Source organism: Emys orbicularis, chromosome 3 (assembly GCF_028017835.1).
Source record: "Emys orbicularis isolate rEmyOrb1 chromosome 3, rEmyOrb1.hap1, whole genome shotgun sequence".
NCBI lineage: Eukaryota > Metazoa > Chordata > Testudines > Emydidae > Emys > Emys orbicularis.
The window spans coordinates 150,554,626-150,576,791 of record NC_088685.1 but is presented as its reverse complement, the minus strand read 5'-3'; positions in this window follow the sequence as shown (position 1 = coordinate 150,576,791).

The following is a 22,166-nucleotide window of genomic DNA, read 5'->3' as shown; positions in this document are numbered from 1 at the left end:
ATTGGAAATTTCACAATTGTGGTTTCTGCAGCACTGTCAGTCAACTTCATTTCATAGATAAATTATAACAAGACAGAACCTGGCCCAAGACGCTGTTGCTGTGCGAACCACAGCTCTAACTATAAGCATAGTTAAGCACTGGAATGCTGACCCTTGGGCATTTGAAATTGTTATATCAATGCATAGCACTGAGCTGCCTCCTCCATCAGCACAAACGAAGTTCCATACTGTCAATGAAGTGAGGCAGCCACAGATCAGACCCCAGTGCAGGAACCCATGGCAGTCAGTCTGAGCCCTGCAGGAAGTCCTACTATCTGACTCTGCGTCATTTCACTTCTCAACAGGATTCCCTCAGGATCACACAGACAATTGCTCAGAACTAGCTGGGGAAATCACTAGCTGTTTGTTCACTGAACACGGTTACACACAAATGGCTAAATTCTGCCCTAGAATGCATGCATAGTACCCAGTGAAATCCAGGGGAGTTGTGTGCACAGATCTCAGAGCTAGAATCCATCCTCATCTCTGGAAATCCTCCCATTTTTCCACGGCCTTTGTAACAGTTCCTGCCATACTCAGACATACACTGCTACCAAATGCTCTCTTACACACACTTCCCTACCACAGCCACTTACCAGGACCTCTCGCCTTATCAGCCCATCCCTCCTGCCCAATTCAGTCAGCAAGACCACATGAACAAGCAGCACACAACCACCTCTAGGTCCTCAGCACAGATGGAGGTGGATATTGGGACAATGGAAACGCCTTGCAGAGCAAGAAGGCTTTAGGCTGGCACAAAAGCATACCAGATTTCACTAGAATGTCCTTAGAAGAATTCCATCCCCCAGCCAGCAAGGCTTCCAGCACCTCTCAGACTAAAGTCCATAGTAAGCTTGCAACGTGGAGGGGCCAAACTCCACACATTCCTTTTCCTTCTAGCAGCAGCTGAAAGAAGCATAGAGTGATGGTGTCCCCTAACCACCAAGAGTAAGGAGGCCATACCCGCAGGTCTAGGGAGGACCCATTCATGGATAAGAGAAAGTTAGCTGCTAGAGGCTGCACTAAATCCCCAAGATTCCCCCCCATGACCTTCTAAAACCCTCAAATGTTAGGACCACAAAGAGTGATCTTTAAGGGTGATGATCATAAAGAGGAAGATTTAAGAAGCAATGTGACAGGGCAAAGATGTACTGTACCAGACATGGGGTCCATTTGGTTCAGGCGTTGTCTCGGACACTGCCCATTACTAGATGCTTCAGAAGAAGATGCAAGAAAATCATAGTGGGCAGTTATGGAATAACCTTCTTCCTCCTCCTCCTAAGGCGCAGCCATTAGAATTGGTTTATGTGCTGCAGCACAAGGGTGATAATCTCATTTCAAATACATATTTTATTATAACAAAAGTAAATCTCTGGACCTTCTCATTCATTTAAATGGCAGATCCATTCTGAATCCTGGTAAACTCTTAGCCCTAATGCTATTACGTGGTAGTGAGTTTCACAGATCAATTATGCATTGTGTGAAAGTATTTTTTAAACCAGTATGAAATTTGTTGCCTATCAGCTTCATTGAATTTCATTCCATTTAACTGAAAAATACAGTCAGGCACTTTAAATTCTCATATGGAGCCTCCCAGGACTCAACACCTAGCACTGGGCAAGGCCAGGAATAGAGAGCTGATGCAAGTGATGTGAATAAAGCATTCCAAGTAACTCTTCATTCCCACCCTGGCATAATGGGACTCACACCCCTCTGGGGCTATGCCTTCAGAGCAGTTTGGAAAGCCTTAGCGATCCACTAAGCATAACTTCCAGTAGGACACTCCAGAGTGTATCATGTTATCACATTAGCAATAAGACAGTACATTGACAGGCTGACAAACAAGATAATAGTTTCCAAGTCTAAATGGGAGGAAGGGAGAGAAAGGAGAAGAGGGAAATTTGAGTCATGTGTAAAGACACAGCCATACAAGAGAGTATGTGAATAGTGGAAACAAACATACAGATCACAGAGGCTGGGGGCTTTCTTAGAATGCCCTCCTCCTTTAAATAGAACAGGGGTGTAACTTGGGCCCTGTTTTACAGCAATTTCATCACTCCACAGAACATGCAGGATAGTGGACCACACAAGTTCCTCCTTCATTCTGAGCATCAGGCAAGTCACATCTTATTGTATTTATTTATTTGTAGGTATTTCTATGATGTTCATCTCCAAAGTATCTGAGCACCTCACGGGCACTAACGGAGGTGCTCAACTCCCCAGTGAGGTGGAGTAGTATTAGCCCTATATGTAGCTGAGGAAAGGAGGCAGTGACTCTCACAAGTTCACACAATAAATCTGTGCGGAGCCAAAAACAGAACATAGTTCTCCTGTGTCCCAGGCCAGTGCCCTGACCACAAGATCATCCTTCCTCTCAAACCAGTCTGTAAAGATACTTCACCTAAAAAAAGTAACATTCCTCCAATGAAGTTACAGATCTGTCTTGGATAAAACAGCAGACTTTATGCAGACGGACTGGCTCAGAGAAAGATAGGGTGAACAGACAGCAAGTGTGAAAAATCGGGACGGGGGTGAGGGGTAATAGGAGCCTATATAAGAAAAAGATCCAAAAAAGAGAAAGAGGACAGATGATTTCACCTCTGGGGCACTGGCCAAGTTGGCAGAAAACTACATTCACAGCTTTGTTGGTCCCTGGATGATATCAGTTTGGGAGGGGGTTCAGTTCACTCCCACCCTTAGTGAAGAGGTATCCAACACATATTTGGCACTAACTGAAGCCTAGCAAATAGTCTGAGTAGAGGCCAAGGTTCAAAAGTGTCACTGTGACAGCCTGAACTGTCCTATTCAGGCGTCTTAATTTTTATCTGAAGGGCAGAATCCACAAAACTTTCAAGTGTGGAGATGGGGGCTGGGAGTCACTAACATTAACATATCTGCCCCCTTGTGACAATTCCAGCCTCAGTCCTGCCAACAAGAATACAAGGTAAGTCCCTCTTCTTGTGGTTGGCATCCTCCCTTTGCTCCACCCCCAGCTCCATCTAAGAACTGACTGGGCCTGTGGGTCTCCTGCATACAGTACAGCAGAAGCAGCAATGGCAGCGGGAACTTGACCAGATTAGGCAATTCTCATCACACATTCTACTGACAGCGCTAGCCCTCTGCTGCTGAGGAAGCAATTTGTGGATTGGCTGTGACCCTGCCCTACAGAATTGTCCCATGCAGCAATGTTTGAAGTGTGGAAACAAATGGAGTCCCCACAACTACTTGAAATGCCCTTTCTCTAAAAATGAGTAAGGCATATTAGCAGGATGAGAAGCCCACCTGCTGCTACCCAGGCTGCACCTCCTGATACACAACGTCAATCTCCAGGGCTCTCAAGCACCAAGTTTACTTTGAATGGAGGAGTCTCTGGCCGAGCTTGTGAAGGCCTTACACTCAACTCAACAACATTTGTCTATCTGTCTGTAATGCAATAACTTTTGAACACTGCATCTGATCAACTCCAACATTTCAAGGAATGTTCTAGGTATCAATGGCCAGAACCCTATTGATTCTGGAGAAAATCGGAAAACAGGGGACACATGAAGCCCCGGCCATCTGACTAGCACAGCCATAGCTTCAAGCACCTCTGCAACTGTCTACAGATCAAACTACTGGTTGATGGCACGCATTAAGACATAATGATAATACCCCTATTTCATATCTGCCTATCCTCTCAGTAGAGTTTAGCCTGTTAACACCCTAAATGACATCTCACAGACAGACAGAAAGAAGAATGGTGTGGGAGAAGGGGAAATGGGAGTGCCCTCAGAGCTCCTGGTTTGGGGAGGAAATTGGGGTCCCTGATATGGGGAAGGGAGGAATGGGGCACATAGAACACAAGGCAGAGAGAGACTGGTGTACCCCAGTATGGGGAGAGGGGGACAGGGGCACAGAGCCCCTGGCACAGGAAGCACATGAGAATGGGGGGCACACAGAAACGTTGTCTTGAGGGGATATTGGGAGATCCTGGCACATGGCACAGGAGGAAATGGAGGGGAACACAAAGCCCCTGCTGTGGGGGGTAAGGAGAAAATGTGGGACACTAACAGACACAAGCATGAAGAAGGGGTTAAGGGGCTTTGCAGGGAGTCCCCGAAATAGAGGGGACAGGAAGGTGGCACACAAGGAGTTTGTGGGGGCAAAAGGAGGGATGCAAGAAGCCTCCAGTGTGTGTAATAATCTCATCTTGCACAAATTATGAAGCATGTGACCTGCTAGTTAGGGCTACTGGGTAAAGCACAATCATGGTTTTAGTCGATCCCGTTTATTCTGCCATTACTGAGTGATTGTCTTTGCTCAACCATTTAAAAGCACCCATAAGGCAAGGAAGGCCAACTGCCACAATCCTATATTACACGCAGCTCCTGATACCACACACTCTCCAGTGGATACCCACCACCATGCCAAAGTGTGGTGCATCAGTTACCCACCCTAAACACAAGGGGCGGATCCTCAATGAGAAGCACACCCTTCCCAAACTCCTGGGCCCTTTTACACTCTGTGCCACCCAGGTGCCATTTAGGAAGACAGGAAAAAGATAAAAATTCGGGGTTTGAAATCTGGAAAAAAGAAAAAGCAACTCTAGCAGAGAGCCACAGCTACTCGGCACAGTATGTAGAAGATTGCAATGCATCTTTGATACAGAGGCAACAGGTCCCAGCAGTAACATCCCTTCTTGATCACCAAGTGGCTCGATGATATTAAAGATGAAGGTAGTCACAGGCTGCATTGTGGAACTCTATAGGCCACATCTGGCAACCCAGAGTGTGTTCCCAGTATATTATATGAGCCACATGGCTGCCTATAAAGAGAGCTAAAAGCAGAGAAGAGACTCCTGATGCTGCAGGTTACACCAGTGAGATTAAATGCTGACCTTACATTGAATCTGGTATGCACAGAACACCGTTTAGGTACAGGTACCTAATACTTTCTGTACAGATTGAGTGACAGGTAGAAACAGAAAGGAAGTTTACATTGAAAGTGACTCAAGGGGAAAGGAGTGAGGAAGGGCAGCACAAGTCAAAAAACTACATAAATAGTGAACAGCCCATCCTCTCAACTTGATCTCCACACATTCCTTACCCCACTGCAGGCAAGCTCAGACGTGCACTTGCCTTGGCATTAGGGGATCACCTAAAACATAGATGCAAAGATTTACTAGAAGGAATTACCTGGCAGATTAGGGAATTACTAAAATTACCTAATTTGAGACATCACAATTCTCACAAGAGGCCATGTCTGCACTACGGGTGCTACATGCAGCTATGCCACTGCAGCGCCGTAGTGTAGACACTTCCTGCCACTGACAGGAGGAGTTTTTCCATCGACCTAGCTGCATCTACACTGGAGATTAGGATGGCTCAGCTACGGTGCTCAGGGGTGTGAATTGTTAGGTCAATCCGCATTTTAAGCTCAGACCAGGCATCAAAGAGATCCTGAGGATTTGTCTGTGCAGCTCCAGGAGCGTAGAACTTTTTTTTTAATTAGGCAGGGATAGCTCCAGCGCTCCCTGGACCCGCCTGGATCCAGTCCACATCGACTCATTTCAGGAGCTGTATCCACAGCTACTTCAGTACTGAAAAAGGGGGCTTTAAAGTGCTCATTTCATGGGGCACAAAGACCACTAGTACTGCCCTGGTTTGAGTTAAGCTTGTCTGCCTAGTGGCTGATCTTGAATTCTACCCAGAAACTCCCAATTGCTCTTATGAGCACCCTGCAGTTACCATCTCTCCATCTACCATCTCACCTTGGGCCCGCTTTACATAACATGGACCTAATATGACAAGGAGGATGCCCTAGCATGCAGGACCTACAGATGGACCATTTGCTAGGTTTGTGCCTCACACATTTGCACTCTAGGATTTCAGGAATTCAAATATTGAAATGCAGAGTGTGGGCTGATGTAGCATCACCTCATTCCTGGCTTCCTTACCTGCTCTCTGCTGTTTGTATCCAAGGGATTCACTTCCTCCTCCTGTGCAGCCCCTTTATATCAGCTCTGTCACTGGACTGATTCTGCAAAATACAGATCTGCAGCTTTGAGAAGCCCTGTCAGGCAAGGAGCAGTCTCATTTTGCCGGCTGTCTTTTCAGTGGGCTCACTCCAGCTGGCCTCTCTCAGACCTGGTCCATTCCCAGCTCAGAGAAACTCACAGCTCACTCACTCACCCTTTTGCCAATTAATGCAATTTCAGTTGGAAATAATTTTTTCCCTCTTCCGTTTACAAATCCCAGTGCCAGTGCTCAACCTTTCACTTCTTTCACACTCAACTGTTTCCCACTCACGCTCTAGACCAGATCCAGATGTGGTTCAGTATCATTTGCTTAGCTCTGCTGTTCTCTAAACTTTCCTTGTTCTTGGGAACTGTTCAGATTCACTAACTTTCTTGCAGAAAGTCTCTTGGATGATGCCTGGTGCCAGGGAGGGTCTCTAGGTTGGTAAAGGATCCTCTCTCCTTCCCGACCAGATTTGGCACAGAGACAGTGTAGTTCCCTCTCCCCTACTCTGACTTCTTCAACACAGTTGGGGTCTTGATCACACAAACTGTCTCAGATTTGCTTCACTTCATTTCCAATTCCAAAGCCCTCTTGTTGTGGCTATCACTGTCTCACCCCTAAACACACATAGCTCCTCATCTTTCACTCCATAAGGATCTGGTTCTGTTCAAACTTAGTTTAGACCTCTCTGGCCCACAAGCATACCCAGTTCAGTTCTGGGATCAGTCTTCCTCGATTTCCAGACTCAACTGGGTTTAAACTGACTCAGTTCCACTGTCTTCCCCTGCAGGGTTCAGTTCCTGACCCATGCACCTCTTCTACCCCCAATTCAGCTCTGGCCTGTCCTGGCCCCTGTAGCCCAGGGGTGATTGTCTGGTTCTGATACAGTTTTCCTCCCTGGGCTCACGTCTCCCGGTTCTGTTCTGACCCAGTTGGGCCCAGCTCCCCCAACACCAATGTGACTTTACAGTTAGTTCTGCCTGTTTCCCTCCCCTTTAGCCCGAGGGCGACAAGCTGGGGGCAGAGCCGAACTCCTCCCTTTCTCGCGGGTCCCGGTTCGGTTCTGATCCGGACGGGGCGCTCTTTGCGCTGGCGGAGCTCTGACCTGGCCAGGCTGGGCCCTATCCCAGACCGGTTCTGACCCAACTCGGACCTGAGCGCTCGGGGCCAGGTTCGGTGCCGGCGCGGTCGGGCCCCGGGCTCGGTTCTGACCTGGCTGGGTTCCCTCAACCCCCCGGGGTCCCGGTCTGGCTCGGAACCAGTCGGGCTCCGCTCCTCCCGGACTCCCGGGGACTTTACAGCCGGTTCTGACCCGGTTCGGTTCTGTCTCGGGCCCGCCCCAAACTTTGCCCCCGCTCGGCCCGGCCCCGCGCGCTCGGCTTAGGCCACCATTTTGCCGCGGGGTACGCTGGGTAATCCGGCGGAATCCCCACGCAGTGGCGTAGGTGCGTCATCGAGAGGGGGCGGGGTCACGCACGGCAGAGGGAGAGAGACGCGTGGTAGATCACCATGGCCACGGGGGAGTAGGGTACAGAGCCTGCGCGGCTCCTCGTAGCGCGAGTCCCGGGCTCTGAGACTCGCTGCCGGGGGGGAGGGGTTGCTGTGTAGACGCCCCTGAAGCGCTGCTCTGCACAGGGACACACAGGGCTGGGCTGGTGTGGTTAGAGCAGAGCAGGAGCGCCCGCTGCCCACGGGGTGGTTACACCGGAGTCACCGGTAAATGCCCCATGTAGACAAGCTCTGGCAGGGAGCAGCTCACCGAGCTGGGCTGTCCTACGTTCACAAGCATCTTCCAGGTGTCAGACTGAGGCGCCTCTCTTGGTCCCGCACACGTCAGGGACCCGGCCACGGGGGGGGGAGACGAGGTGGTCACGGGTGAGGCGATAGCTTTTATTGGGCCAGCTTCTGTGGGTGAGAGAGACACGCTCTGTAACCCCCTTTTTATCCTCTGACTGCAGGGGGGTTAATGGGCCACTCTGCCTTGAATGGTCCCTTACAATATGTGCTAACTACTTAGGCTAAACTATCCGTTCCGCCTTCCAGTTCGCTATGACGCTAGGAGGGACCTGCGAGGCTCCAAGGCTCGTCTCACTCCCAGAAGTCGGTCCACTAAAAGCTCTTACCACCTTGTCTCTCTACAGCCTGGGGCTAACACAGCTACAACTACACTGCAGCCAGGACACTGGGGGTGGGGGGGGGGGCAGGCTGCTCCACCTACTCTAATTGGCTTCCCTACCCTGGGTGAGGGGAAATTCAGTGCATGTGTTTGCTCAGAGTCCCTCCCCAGACTTCCAACCCCACACCTCCACTGCCCTGTGACTACCTTAACCCTGCCCTGGAGGCTCTGCTTCCTCATGGGGAGGGGAATTCGGTGTCACTAAAACAGGGATTGGCAACCTTTGGCACACAACCTGCCAGGGTAAGCACCCTGGCGGGCCGGGCCAGTTTGTTTACCTGCCGCGTCCGCAGGTTCGACCAATCGCGGCTCTCACTGGCCGCGGTTCGCCTCTTCAGGCCAATGGGGGCTGCGGGAAGCGGCGTGGGGATGTGCTGGCCATGTGCCAAAGGTTGCCGATCCCTGCACTAAAACAACCTGAAGGAGGCTGTTCCTTTCTGCTTTCGCCCCTTGGCCTTTTCCTAGCTCAGAGGCGGGGGGGGGGGAAGTCACGTTAGGGATGCTCCGAGGTTCCATAAGTCAAATGAATGGGAGGCCATGACACAGAGATATAATTCTGCTGCAGTAGAGTTGTAGTCCTGGATGGTATCACAAGCAGAATCTAAGGCACTGAAGCAATGACGCGCATGTACATGCAGGAGTCTTTTCCTTGCTGAATGCAGGGCACTCTGGCCTGCATCACAAGAACAAGGGGCAATTCTGCCTCAGATATTTCCCAATGGTGTCACTTTAGCAGATGCCTGGGCCCAGATCCACAGCATCTTACCCTTGTTATGTTACTAATTCCCAACAAAAACTCTGTCTCCCCTCCCCAGAAGGCTGCACGTCAGACTTAGTCCTGGGGCACATCATAGTCTGTTGCTATGTTATGATGCTATAAACAGAGGATTCTAACCTGTATGTGGGACCAAGTGGGGAGGGAAAGAGAGAGGTGAAGAGTGGAAAAATCCACTTAACAAGAGATGTAGGAGAACTGTGTTCTCCTAAAAGTGCAAGGACTGAGGAGAATGGATAGAGGCAGGCAGAATGTGGGCAAGGCCTGTTCAAATCGTGGGACTACCACATAGTTCTGCCAGTACCCTCACTCCTCACCTGCAACCCCCTGCTATTCTAGTCCTGCCCCCCCACAAGCTCTCTGAATCCTGACCTGAAGCTATTCCAGTTTTAGACCAGATATAATTCTGCCCATTGTCACTCACTCCTGTACTGCAGCCCTTCCCACCTCTGTTATTTTTCAGTCCTGAGCATCTCCTGAGCAGATACTGACGTGGCAAATGAACTGAGCCAAACTGAGATGAGATTTTATAAGTTGGAAAAAGCCCTCCGGGTATTTGGATGAGACCCCTAAACTTACTTCCTCTGTGACCCTGCCAGGTCCACATCCAAGTGGTGAAAGGCTGGCGTATTGGCTCACAGTGCTGCTGAACCCTCAAACAGATCCCTTCTTCTCACAGCTGAAGACAGGGATTCGGCAGCGTTCTGCTTCCATGACCTTGAGATTGTTGTGCTTGGGAAGAAGCTAGAACATCTGAACCACACCCAGCGGTGCCTGCTGCCCTGGGCCATGCGTCATCCAGGGATATTTCAAGAAAGCCTTCAATACTTGTGCCTCCATAAATTCTCCACATCCTCTCTCTGCACTGGAGTCAGATAACAGGCAGAAGAACAATGGCTCCAAGAATCCAGGCTGCCCATCTGCTCTGTGTTTCCAGATTCTTGCCTCCACAGCGCCAGCTGATGAAATTTTCATAGCCGAAGAGGTTTCTCATTTCCACTGGCCCTAGCTGCCTTGGAGCCTTCGCACTTGAGCCTGTCCGAGTTTCTGTGAGTATATGCTGTAGGTGACAATGATTAGAGAGCCCCTTGCTCTTTTATAGACCTTTCAACTTAGGATCTCAAAGCACTTTACAAACATACATTAATTAAGCCTAACAAGAAGTTAAGGGCCTGATTTTCAGATCTTCTGAGCACTCACTGCTCCTATTGACTCCTCTTGGAATTAATGGTGCTCAGCACTTCTCAAAATTGGACCCTAAGTGACTTCCACAGTGTCAAACAATGAATTAGAGACAGAGTCAGCAATATAACTCAGAAGTCCTGAATCCCATGTTATAACCACTATAAAACACTCCCCTCCCAAACCTCAAAACAGAACCCAGCAGTCCTGACTCCTATTACTCTACCCATTATTTACTCCTTCTTGGCTCTCCTAGCCCTGTGTTTCTACAAGGTAGGCAGCAGGTTCACCCCTGCACTGGGAGCTGAGGTGTGAGATGTTGTGGGTGCATTATGTTATGTTACATTATTTTCATTAATATAACACTGTTAATACCAAAGCGCTGCTCCCTGCTGAAGCCAGTTGCTCACTAAAGCTTCTGAAGTTCAATTAACAAGCAACAGGTAATCTAACACTGGACTCCCAATAATCCCTTTATTTTAAGGGGCCTCTGGCTGATGCAAAAGCCCCCGGCAAATGACCCTGGAAATACATTTGAGATTCTCTTAAATACCAGCTGAATTTATGACCCTCAGTGAAGAGCAGGAAAGAATCTCTTCAAAATACTTTCCAAGAGGCAGCACTTTATATAGACCACTGTAACAGTATAAAAGAGACCCCTGGAGGGGCAGGTGCCACCCTGTGGAGAGATGAATCCCCCTATTTAGTAAAGCATTTACAACTTTGACTGGTGATGGAGTGGATGTCAGGAGGCTGAGAAGTATTGTCTCCCCACCAGAGGGAGGCAGTGCAGGCTTAGGCCGCTCAGGTTCACAGTCACCCCATGTCAAGCTGGTGAGACAGCCTGGCATCTGACTGGCTGTGCCCCACCAGGGAAGCCTGAAATAAGAGACTGACTCACTGGCCTCCAGCTTTCCTCTGTATGAAGCAAGGGATGAAGCCTCCCTGTAGAGATGTTCTCTCCTCTCCTTCCCTGGGACATCACAGGCACGCAGACGGCACTCAGGAAATACTCTGTCCCCCCTCCTGCACGCCCGCTCATTCTGGGGCAGCCTTGGCAGGCTCTGGAGGGGATTCCTGGCTAGTCCTCAGCTGAAAGGCTGGGGCCTCAGTGGGAGAGGAATTCTCATGGGACGGGTCCAAAACAGGAATCATGAACAAAACCTTAGCAACATAGGAAATGCACTCTGGGGTAGGCAGGCGCAAAGGGATCCTGGCACAGTACAGCCATACAAGTAGGCCCAGTTCCTTATCTCAAAGAGCGTACAATTCAATTCAAGACAAGACTCAGCAAGGGGGTGTAACACATGATCAGTGGGAATGGGGAAGGAAGGATGAGGATAACAATGATAAAAACACGTGGTTACAATAGATTGCCTTTAGGACAGCTAGATGGATTCAAGTCATTTAAACATACATATATAGGTATACATATATTATAAAATATAAATACACAGAAATCAAATAGATCTCAATGGCCCCTCATCATCATTCACATGACAAATCCCCAAAAGATATGGCCTCCTTGCAAATCAAGCATCACCCAGGTCAGTCACTGACAAGATGTTTCCGGTGGTCTAACTGTATATTCAGCTTATGTCCATTACTGGCAATCTTATCACGCCACTGATGTTTTTGGTCCTCATGTGATCGCTGGCCAAATGTAGCAGCATTCCTTGGTACACATGCTTTGGATTTCATTGGTTTTCCATTCTAATAATATGTCCACACCTAGAAATGGAACTAGCGCTTATGAAGGTGGCTGCAGGATTCAGCTTTGAACATCCTCATTTCTGATCTTGCCCTGCCACTTGATATGGAGCAGCTGATGAAGATGACAAGAACTGAAAATGTCAATCTGGTGTTCTTCAACCTTCCTTAGCAGTACATTTCAATTCCGTACAATATCACAATTCTCAGTGATCCTGACTGGCCATCTAACTATCCAGAAAGAAAAGAACATAGCGGACCTGATCGTCTCTTGCCCTTCACCTTGTGCAGTTATTTACCCTGGTGCAGACTCGAGGAATATAGGCTCACATTAGATTTGGGCGAACTATAGTTTTAAACTGAGTTGGGGTACTAGCACGAGCAATAGGCCCAAATCATGGAACCAAAAAGAATGAGATTATGAGAAAGAAGAGTTGTGTTAAATTTGTAGTGACCCTTCAAAATACCAGACCTTGTCTATACTACAGGTTACTTCGGTATAATTTATGTTGCTCAGGAATGTGAATAATCCACACCCTTGAGTGATGTAAATTATATTGATCTAAGCACTGGTGAAGACAGCACTAAGTCAGCAGGAGAGCTCCCACCAACATAGCTACTGCTTCTCGCAGAGGCAGGAGTTATTAAGCTGATGGGAGAGCTTTCTTCTGTCGGCTTAGAGCAGGGGTGGCCAACCTGTGGCTCCGGAGCCACATGTGGCTCTTCAGAAGTTAATATGCGGCTCCTTGTATAGGCACTGACTCTGGGGCTGGAGCTATAGGTGCCAACTTTCCAATGTGCTGGGGGCTGCTCACTGCTTAACCCCTGGTTCTGCCACAGGCCCTGCCCCCACTCCACTCCTTCCCGACCCCTCCCCTGAGCCTGCCGTGCCCTCGCTCCTCCCCCTCCGAGCCTCCTGCATGCCACAAAACAGCTGAGTGGGAGGTGCAGGGAGGAAGGGGGATGCACTGATAGGCGTGGCTGCCGATGGTTGGGAGACGCTGGGAGCGGGGTGGGGGAGCTGATGGGGGCTGCTGACATATTACTGTGGCTCTTTGGCAATGTACATTGGTAAATTCTGGCTCCTTCTCAGGCTCAGGTTGGCCACCCCTGGCTTAGAGCATCTCCACCACAAGCACTACATTGGCACAGCTGTAAGAGCTGTAGTGCAGATGTAGCCCCAGTGTTATTTTATTTAAGGTTTGGGCTAAAGTAATAGAACTAAAACACAGATAATTGGGTACACGGTGCAGTAAATAATTGGCTATATAAGAAACTCCTTCAGTTGGCCTTAGCTAAGGTCCAATGATTTGCAATGACATCATTTGTTCGTTAAAGGGTATAAAAAACTAAACTCTTAAAGGGTTCATTGCTAATACCTGCCTGACAAGTTGGAGCTGACCAATGTGGGTCTGAGCACCCCTGGCATTAGCACATTTGTAAGTATCTTGATCAAATACTTATAAGTGGTTTTGTTACTGTCTGGATACAATAAACTGCTTATTATTTAGGCTTTTTACACATGTTTAGAGCACTTGTATAAATACCATTTGGCCTTTGGTTTTAATAAAGGAATTTATGGTTTACTTAGTGTGGTGGTGATACCCTGCATCAATAATAATGATTCCAACATTATGGTGACCCAGGAGGAACAGACAGCACTAATTTGTTGTTCTAAGCCCCTAGGGTGAAGGGGTAGTGACCTATCTTCTGGGGCCAGTATAGAATTCTCTCCTAAAAAGAAATTCAGTACCATAAGGGAAATAGTGGGAGGTACTTTGGATACCTATGTAAAAGACAGCTTGGCAGACCATGGCAGTGGTCCATTGAATGCCATAAATAAATTCCTGGCAAATCACGGCAGAGGTCCGTTGAGTGCCACTGAAATTTTAAAGAGTAAGACTCATGGGTGATTGTAGTAATTGTAGCTAAACAGTAAATGCAAAAAAGCACAAAGATAAGCTCAGTGCTGAGTCACTTTGGAAGATAAGTACATGATTTATTTAATTTATTTATTTATTATTTAAGGAAAAGAGTGAGGCATTAAAGGGAGTGTTTATACAGACATCAAAAACTTTGCAATGTGCTAGAGGGATTAAGCAAGCTGGTGTAGTAAAAGGACTGGAACCAACATTAGTAAAATGGGGAAAGAGAGTGCTTGGTTGGATAATGAAATCCAGCTATTTTATGGCAGTATAACTCCCTGCAGTCATGCCTGGTGAAATGCTTAGTAAAATCAAACAAATTATGCAACAGTAGTGACAACCACCACCACTATGCTTCTTCCCCTCCCCCCCCCCAAGCCTTTATAACCATTCTGAAGGAAATGGACCCTTCCCACTGAATGCCTCTGTAAATAATCGATTGTAAATTACTGCTACAGGCAGAGAGACAAGCTGACTTGAATCATTTTACTATGGACGATTTAGTCAAAATCACTAAAAGAGGGGTTTCCATTTGAGCTTGACTGCTTCTGAGTGTACAAGTAGGGAAGGATATCTGGGTACAGTTGTGTAAAAAAGTAATAATTAGAGCAACGTAAGGGGTATTGAGCAAAAATGTTTACAAGAAATACAGATACACTTGTGTAATTATGCAAAGTTTAAAAAACCTAAACGAACACTCCTTGCTTGTCAAACCCTGTTTTGTACATGTTAAATGAACGGGCTTTTAAAATATTTCACTACAAATCCGTTTGAATCTTTCATTCAAAGTTGCAAAACTGACACTTATTGCCAAACACAGGTAGCGGGTGTTATTTGGCTTTGTTATTTAGCATTTAACCCTTTGGGTACCTCAGTGCTTTTATAAAGTTCAAGCTCTTTCTAAATAAGGACTAGAGGACATGGTCGTGACTGTGGCACAGGTGGCCAGAACCAGAATAGTGGGGAGAGACCCTGATCCATTTTCAGTAATAAAACATCAGCTAAAATACCTGCAGGAAAAGAATGAAAAATCATACGACACAGTGCACTTCGAGCAGCGGGGTGGGGGGTGGCACAAGAGAAGCAATGTTAGGAACACTGAGCCTTAAGGAGGCTCTGAGTAATCAGACAGTTACTTTGATAGAGGTAACTCTGTAAGAACACAACCCACAGTTCCACTTCATATGAAAAGTGATATGGCTAATATGACTTTATGGCAAATAAAGGATGGGGGTCAAAATATGGAAGGAATGTGCATTCCCACAGACTATGCCACATATACCGGAAAAGGTGTAAAAGAAATGTAAATATGACATGTTATTTAATTAAAATAATATAAAAGCTCCAAAGGGGAGCCAGAGTCTGTTGTGTTTTCTTTTTCAGAGGGCTGTATGCTTTGACAGCAGAAACCAGCCCAGCATCAAGGAACATCAGCGAATATAAGAAATTGAGCTTAACCATTAAAAATCCTATCCTATCCAGTTTTGTTCAGCTGTGGTGTAAAGTAAATGTTATGAATGGAGTGAAAAACATATGTGGTGGTGTTTTGTGAATGGAAAAAGAATAATTGTATTAAAACAAAACAATAGTATTTTTGGTCAATTGTATTAGAAAATGTAAAAAAGAGAAAAACTGAAATGTCCTAGATTGGAAACAGGTCCAAATAATGTCTTAGGGTTAAATCTATTAAAGAAATATTGTATAACATTTTGTTCAGTTTATTCATGTACCAGTGTTATTGAATTTATTTGCATTCACTGGAGTTTGGTCAAAAATGGTTTAAAAACTATTAAAAGGACTTTTAAAATGCATAAACCTGCCAAGGTGGGCAGCAATGAAACCAGAGGGGACTTAATAGAAGTGGCATGAAAGCTGAACTGTTTGGGACTGGTCTGTCGCTCTGAACCCAAGCTGACATATAGAGACACTGTAGGAACATGACCAAGCATTTTAACAGAAGCTAACAGCAGAAGTACTGGATTTATTACATAAGCAAGTGTTTTAGCAAGAATTAGCATCTAGAGAATTGCACTGCATTTTTAAAAATCAACAAAGCAAAGCACTGATTGAGAAAGAGCTTTTAAGTGTTTTATATGCATGATGTTGTAAATGATTTTTTTTAAAATGTGTAAGATAAAATTAATTTGCTATCATGAAAGGTAAAAGGCAAAAGTACTGTAATGACATATCTAGTATATGGTACATATATGCTGTGAAATCAGCCTTAAGTGTCAGAGAAAAGTTAAAAATTTTGGTACAAGGGAATACTAATTGGTACAGGGTAAGAAATTAACAAGGGTCCAATACCATGAAGTTTATCAAATAAGCCTTGGTCAGAGTGTTACCAGTGAAATACTGGAAAGTGCTGCAACCCATATGGTGTGGAAGGAGTTTGTTTTCCTTTCTCACATACTGTTGCAGACAATGACAAGGTCTGGACAGCCCCAGACTTGTACTGCTGTTTGCACTTGGGGGACACTTACACGTGCAGGTGTAATGTCTTACAAACAGAGTTGCCAGCATGTAGGTTCACTATCGGGGAACACTCTCCAAATTCCACAGTATGGTTGAGACACTGGGAAGTTGATGAAGTAAAAACTGCCTATGCTGGGAATTAAAGAGACAAGGGGGTGAGGTAATATCTGGGACTATGCTGGGAGAATGGCAAATATTGTGAGGTGACTGGAAACGACCACTTCCCGTATGGAACCAGAGTATGTTATTTTAATTGGCCTAAGTTCTGTTTCACACCTGAACTTCCCATGGCAATACATGGAAATAAAATATTTTGTACTAGTTTTTCATAATGTAATTGAAATAAAGGCAAAGTTAAAATTGCTGAAAGGTGCTTTAAAGGCAGAGCAATCTTCTAATGTGGGATTATATCCATGGTGAAGGTTATCATTAGAAGTTTTGGTAATGATCAATATTATTGTGGTGATTGATTCTATATTGCAGAATTTAGCGGTTGTATTAACATTTTGCAAAATTGCAGAAGTCTGTTTGAAATGATTAATGTCATAAAACCCACATTAGTGCATAGGGTTTAAGGTGGGGAATGTAGGAATATAGGCCCCCCATTAGATTTGAGTGAACTATAGTTTTAAATTGAGTGGGATATTAGCTTGCAAAATAGGCCCAAATCATGGAGCCAGAAAGAATGAAATCATGAGAAAGAAGAGTTGTTGTGTTAAACTTTTAGTAACCCTTCAGCATACCAGTATTTTCTTATTTAAGGTTTGGGCTAAAGTAATAGAAATCAAACCCAGTTAATTGAGTATAAGGTGCAGTAAATAATTGGCTATATAAGAAATTACTTCATCTGGCCTTAGCTAAAATACGATAATTGGCATTGGCAATGGCGTCACTTGTTTGTTAAAGGGTATAAAAAGGTAAACTCTTAAAGAGTGCATTGCTAATACCGGCCTGACCAAGTTGGAGCTGACCAATCTAGGTCTGAACATCCCTGGCTTTAGCCCATTTGTAAGTATCTTGATCAAATGTTTTGTTACTGTTTGGATGTAATAAATTGCTTATTATTTAGACTTTTTAGGCATGTTTAGAGCACTTATCTAAATAGCATTTAGCCTTTGGATTTAATAAAGGAACTATGAATCACTGAGTGTGGTGGTGATACTCTCTTGCAGTTATTATTTATGCAGGGTGAGTGCAAAACCTTATCAGATCCAAAGAGTTGCCTTTTACACCTACTTTGCGCTGGTGTGCATCACTCCACAAGGTGCGGGGCAACAGAAAACAAGGCCTTCTGTAACCATGTGATCTGGTTACCATCCCCCTCATCCTGCCTCCCCCCTCCCTCTGCTTGCTGGTTACACTCACTTGTTCCATCTTGCCTTTAATGAGGCTGCGATCTTGCAATGAGTTCTGCATAGTTGGACCCCTCCACCTCCACAGATCCCTGTTGGAGACAATAGGACACAGCGGTCTACCCCCAGAAGTCCAGTTGCAATACTTGTTAGTTCTTCAGTGAAGGGATTGTGTCTTACTATATGTTTGTACAGTCCCAGCACAATGGGGCTCTGATTTCAGATGGGGTTCTGGGTGCTACTACAATACAAATAGTAAACATTAAAATAATAACTATATGTGGCAACCTGTCACTGAATAAAGAACACAGGGCACTGACAAATGGTTCCAGGGTATTAAACTTCAACTACAGGGTGAAGCCCTGTCCTAGGCAGAGGCTGGAGGGATTGTGTCTGCCTCAGACAGAGCCTCCAGGGGTTCTGAATCTGTTACTTTTTGTGAAAACTTGTTTAGCTTGTCCTGCTAATAAAGTGTTTGAAATGAACTGGGTTCAAAGTACACAGGGGTTCTCCTAGGGTTGCCAACCCTCCAGGATTGTCCTGCAGTCTCCAGGAATTAAATATTAGTCTTTAATTAACGGTAATGTCATGTGATGAAACCTCCAGGAATACATCCAACCAAAATTGGCAACCCTAGTTCTCACCTGTGTGTGCAGGGAGGTGGCTGAGGTCTAGGTATGATGATGGGACTCACCTGTCTGCATACCCAAAGGGGGCTTCACCTATAGGTGGGGCAGAGGAGTCACTGTGGGTATGCAAAGGTAGGGTAGGGTGTCTCCTATGTATGTTTGTGTAGAAGGGGGGGGGGGATGTCTCACCTAGCTGTGTGAATGGGGAACAGGGGCAGCCTCACCTGTGTGTGCAGGAAGATTGGGTGCTTTCCCTGTATGTACAGGGAGGTCTCATGTGTGTGGGGGGTGATGCTGTTTACCTTTTCTGATGATTTTATTCTGTAATGTGGGCCATCCATGCCCTCAGCCCTGCACAAACTCAGGGGTTGCTCCAATCCTTGTCTGTTCTGAGCGTCTGTCAGACAGGGGTATCTGGCTACCTAGGCTCTTGAGGAACCAGAGCTTGTGTGAATTTTTCTCCATGCCTAGCTCACTCCTCCAGCTTGGAAGAGTTGTTTCTTGTGAAATCTGTAATGCTGCTTTCCCTGTGGAGCCCTGGTTGTTTATAGGGACAGGTCCAGGCAGGCCAAGAAGGAATTACCTTTCCTTAGGACACACTTGGCGTGTGGCTGAGTGCGCTGCTTCGCAAGAGTTCTTGAGGCCAAGGAGCCAGTCAGTCTGGAATCAGCTTCCTGCCTTACCATCCTGCCCCCAGAGGCCTGGGCACCCCTAGAGCTTTGGCTGGAAATGATGGGCTCCTCCTTATTGCTCACAGTGTCTGTTCTGAGCCCTTCTAAGGAGAGGCTGTAGTTGGAGGAAGAGAGCTTGGCAACTAATAAATATAAAGGGAGATATATCTATCTCACAGAACTGGAAGGGACCCTGAAAGGTCATTGAGTCCAGCCCCCTGCCTTCACTAGCAGGACCAAGTACTGATTTTGCCCCAGATCCCTAAGTGGCCCCCTCAAGGATTGAAGTTACAACCCTGGGTTTAGCAAGCCAATGCTCAAACCACTGAGCTAACCCTCCCCCCTGACACTCCTGCCAGGCCTCACTGTGGGGGTGAGGTACACTTAGGGTGGCCAGGTGCCTGTTTTTTTTACCAGAAAATCCAGTTGAAAAGGGGACCTCACAGTGTCCAGTCAGATCTACTGACCGGACAGCAATATTCGAGTTACCGTGGGCAAGGGAGGCACCAGGTCATCACCCATGCCAGCCCCTACTTAGTCAGGGCTGCCTCCTACTTGCGTCAGCTGCAGCTCCCAGCCCCTGCTCCACAGATGAGTCCCTCCTGAGCTAGGCAGTGGGGTGGGGAAGAGCAGAGAGCAACGGGGAGAGGGGGGAAGAGGAGCAAATGGGGGCAGGCCATCAGAGGGAAGAGGCGAGGCGGGGTGCGGGAGGTTCTGGCACTCCTACTGGAGTGTGTGGGTTTTTTTAAATACAAAGTTGGCAACCCTAGGTACACCAGCCCTTGTAGAAGATAGCTGGAAGCATACTCAGTGTACCACAAGCTCAGACGCCACAAACACTAGACTTGGAGGAGGATTCATTGCTAGGGCCTCTGGCAGGAAGAAGAGTGTGAAAATACCCTGGGTACCAGCCTAGAGATTACAATAAAAGATAAACACAGGAGCTCCTACCCCAGCCACTGCCTGTGAGACTCCTCCTTCCTGGCATGACCTGAGTAGTCCATCCCTTGAAGGCAGCTAACCCCCCCTCCCTAGTGGTGTTGGTAGGGCTTCTTACACACTGTTGCCCACCCACAGTGATTGCCTCCTGTCTCCTGCTGGCGGGCTGCTCCCTACTGCTACCAACTCTCCTGAGTTCAACCTGAGTAACACACAATGTAGGGCCCTTGCTGGAGCCAATCTCACCAGGCGAAAGCCCCCTCTGGTCAGTCAGCTGTCTTCCCCACTTGCCCCTCTCCTGGGGAAGAGCAGCAGGTCAGGGATGCTGCAGGAAGCAAGCAAAACTCTACCCCAGCGAGGAGGGAGCAGAAATAGCCCAGCAGCTCAGGGGGGCTCCACTCCCTCCTCCTTCCCAGGCCTGGCATTGCTGAGATGGAGAGGGGAGAATCAGACTGACCCATTATTCGCAGGACTGGAGAGTGAAGAGCCCACAGTGCTGTCCCTTGCCCCAGGCATGAGAATGGGGAGAGGGGACCCTGCTGCAGCTGCCCCCCAGGCCTGGGAGAGGGGAGGAAGAGCCCTGGAGCTGCAGGAGGAGCAGAGGTGGGACTGGGGGGGATAAACTTTGGGCTGGGGAATGGGCAGAAGTGGGGTGAAGGGAATGTTGGGGTTTGGGGAGAAGCTGGAAGCCCTGCACCACCAGGCAGCCTGTAGCCAGGGCCCAAATCACCACAGTCTGTATCTTTGGGAGAGTTGAGTGGCAACATGAACTGTCTCTCACACACACTGGGGGTGAGCAGGGGAAGCGCAAAAATCAAAAGACAGAGTAAAAACCCACAGTATAGTCTTTAAAACAATTTCATGATTTTTTTGCAGTTGGATTTGTGATTTTTGAACATTTGGGGTGAGCAATACCACTTCCCTTCCCAGTCAGCTCCCAGGCTGCTGCCTATAAACCTCTGCCTCACACCCGGAGCCTGAGCCTCTGGGCCCGCAAGCTTCCCTTTTCTTTTTTCGTTCATTCTTCCCACTCCTGGCTAGAGTGGATCTGGGGCCCTGTCCCTCCCAGAATGACCGATGACCCAATCCTTTCACTCCAGCTCATTCTAGCAAGGGTTGAGGCTACCCAGTATTGAGCTTGCAGGTTTGTTCATAGGAACTGCCATACTGGATCTGCCCAGAGGTCCATCTAGGGCCCAGTTAGTTGTCATCCTGGAGCCCCTTGTGCCAGCCAAGCTACAGCATGGAGTCCAGAGAGCAGACATAAACCTCCAGAAAGAATAACCCCGGCACAGGAGACCCCTATGCCTGGTGCAGGGCAGACAAGAGGCACGGTACGGTTAGGCCAAAGGAGGGAGGATTGGATACAGCTTGAATGGATCTTCACTTTTGGTGATTCTACACCCCTGCAAAGTCCTATGGGGCCATTGAAGCAGGGGTGCAACTTACTCACCATTGGCCCAAACAACTTCTGAATATGGGAATTGCATGTTGCCTCCCCTCCATTCAGATGCTGGCACCTATGCAACTCTTTGGATGGATTTGCCCAAAGTCCAGAATCCTGTCTCTGACAGGGGCCAGTACCTCATGCTTCTGGGGAAGGTACAAGAATCCCTAGTGAACAATTATGGAATAACCTGCTGTAACAGGGTTCACAACCCACCCCTCTTCCTGGGGCCTGCCTGCTGCCCCCCATAAGGCTCAGAGAGGCTTCAGGGTTGTGCAACACCAGTGTCTTTATTTACAGCTCTACAGGATTAATCTCCTCCTTTACAGGCAGAGCCACCCTTCTGCTAGGGGGCCTCCAGTTCCCTCCCTGGTTGATTTATCCCTAGCTGCCCCCAATGCCTTCTGGCTCCTTCCCAACCTTTATAGCCCTTGGCTTGTCAGGCCAGCATCAGGCCTTTTCCATCAGCCCCAATCTGTTTCCCCTGATTGGAGCTGACTGGGCAAGGGGTAATTAGGTGCTTTTGCACCAGCACCCTGCTACAGCTGCCTATATAGACTGCTTCTTCCTAATGACTCTGAGCTAGTGAGTGGCTTAAGAGCCCAGGAGCTGGAGGGTTTGTATCCCTCCTGGAACTATTTTTTAAAATCCTTATTATCATTACTCCAGTTGTTCTCATTATCCATGTAAATGTCCAATCCTTTTCTGAGTTCCACTGAGCTCATTGTCCTGATATCTTGTGACAGTGAGTTCCAGGGGTTATAGACTCATAAGCTTTAAGGCCATAAGGGACCATTATGATCATCTAGTCTGACTTATAGCACATTGCAGGCCACAGAACCTCACC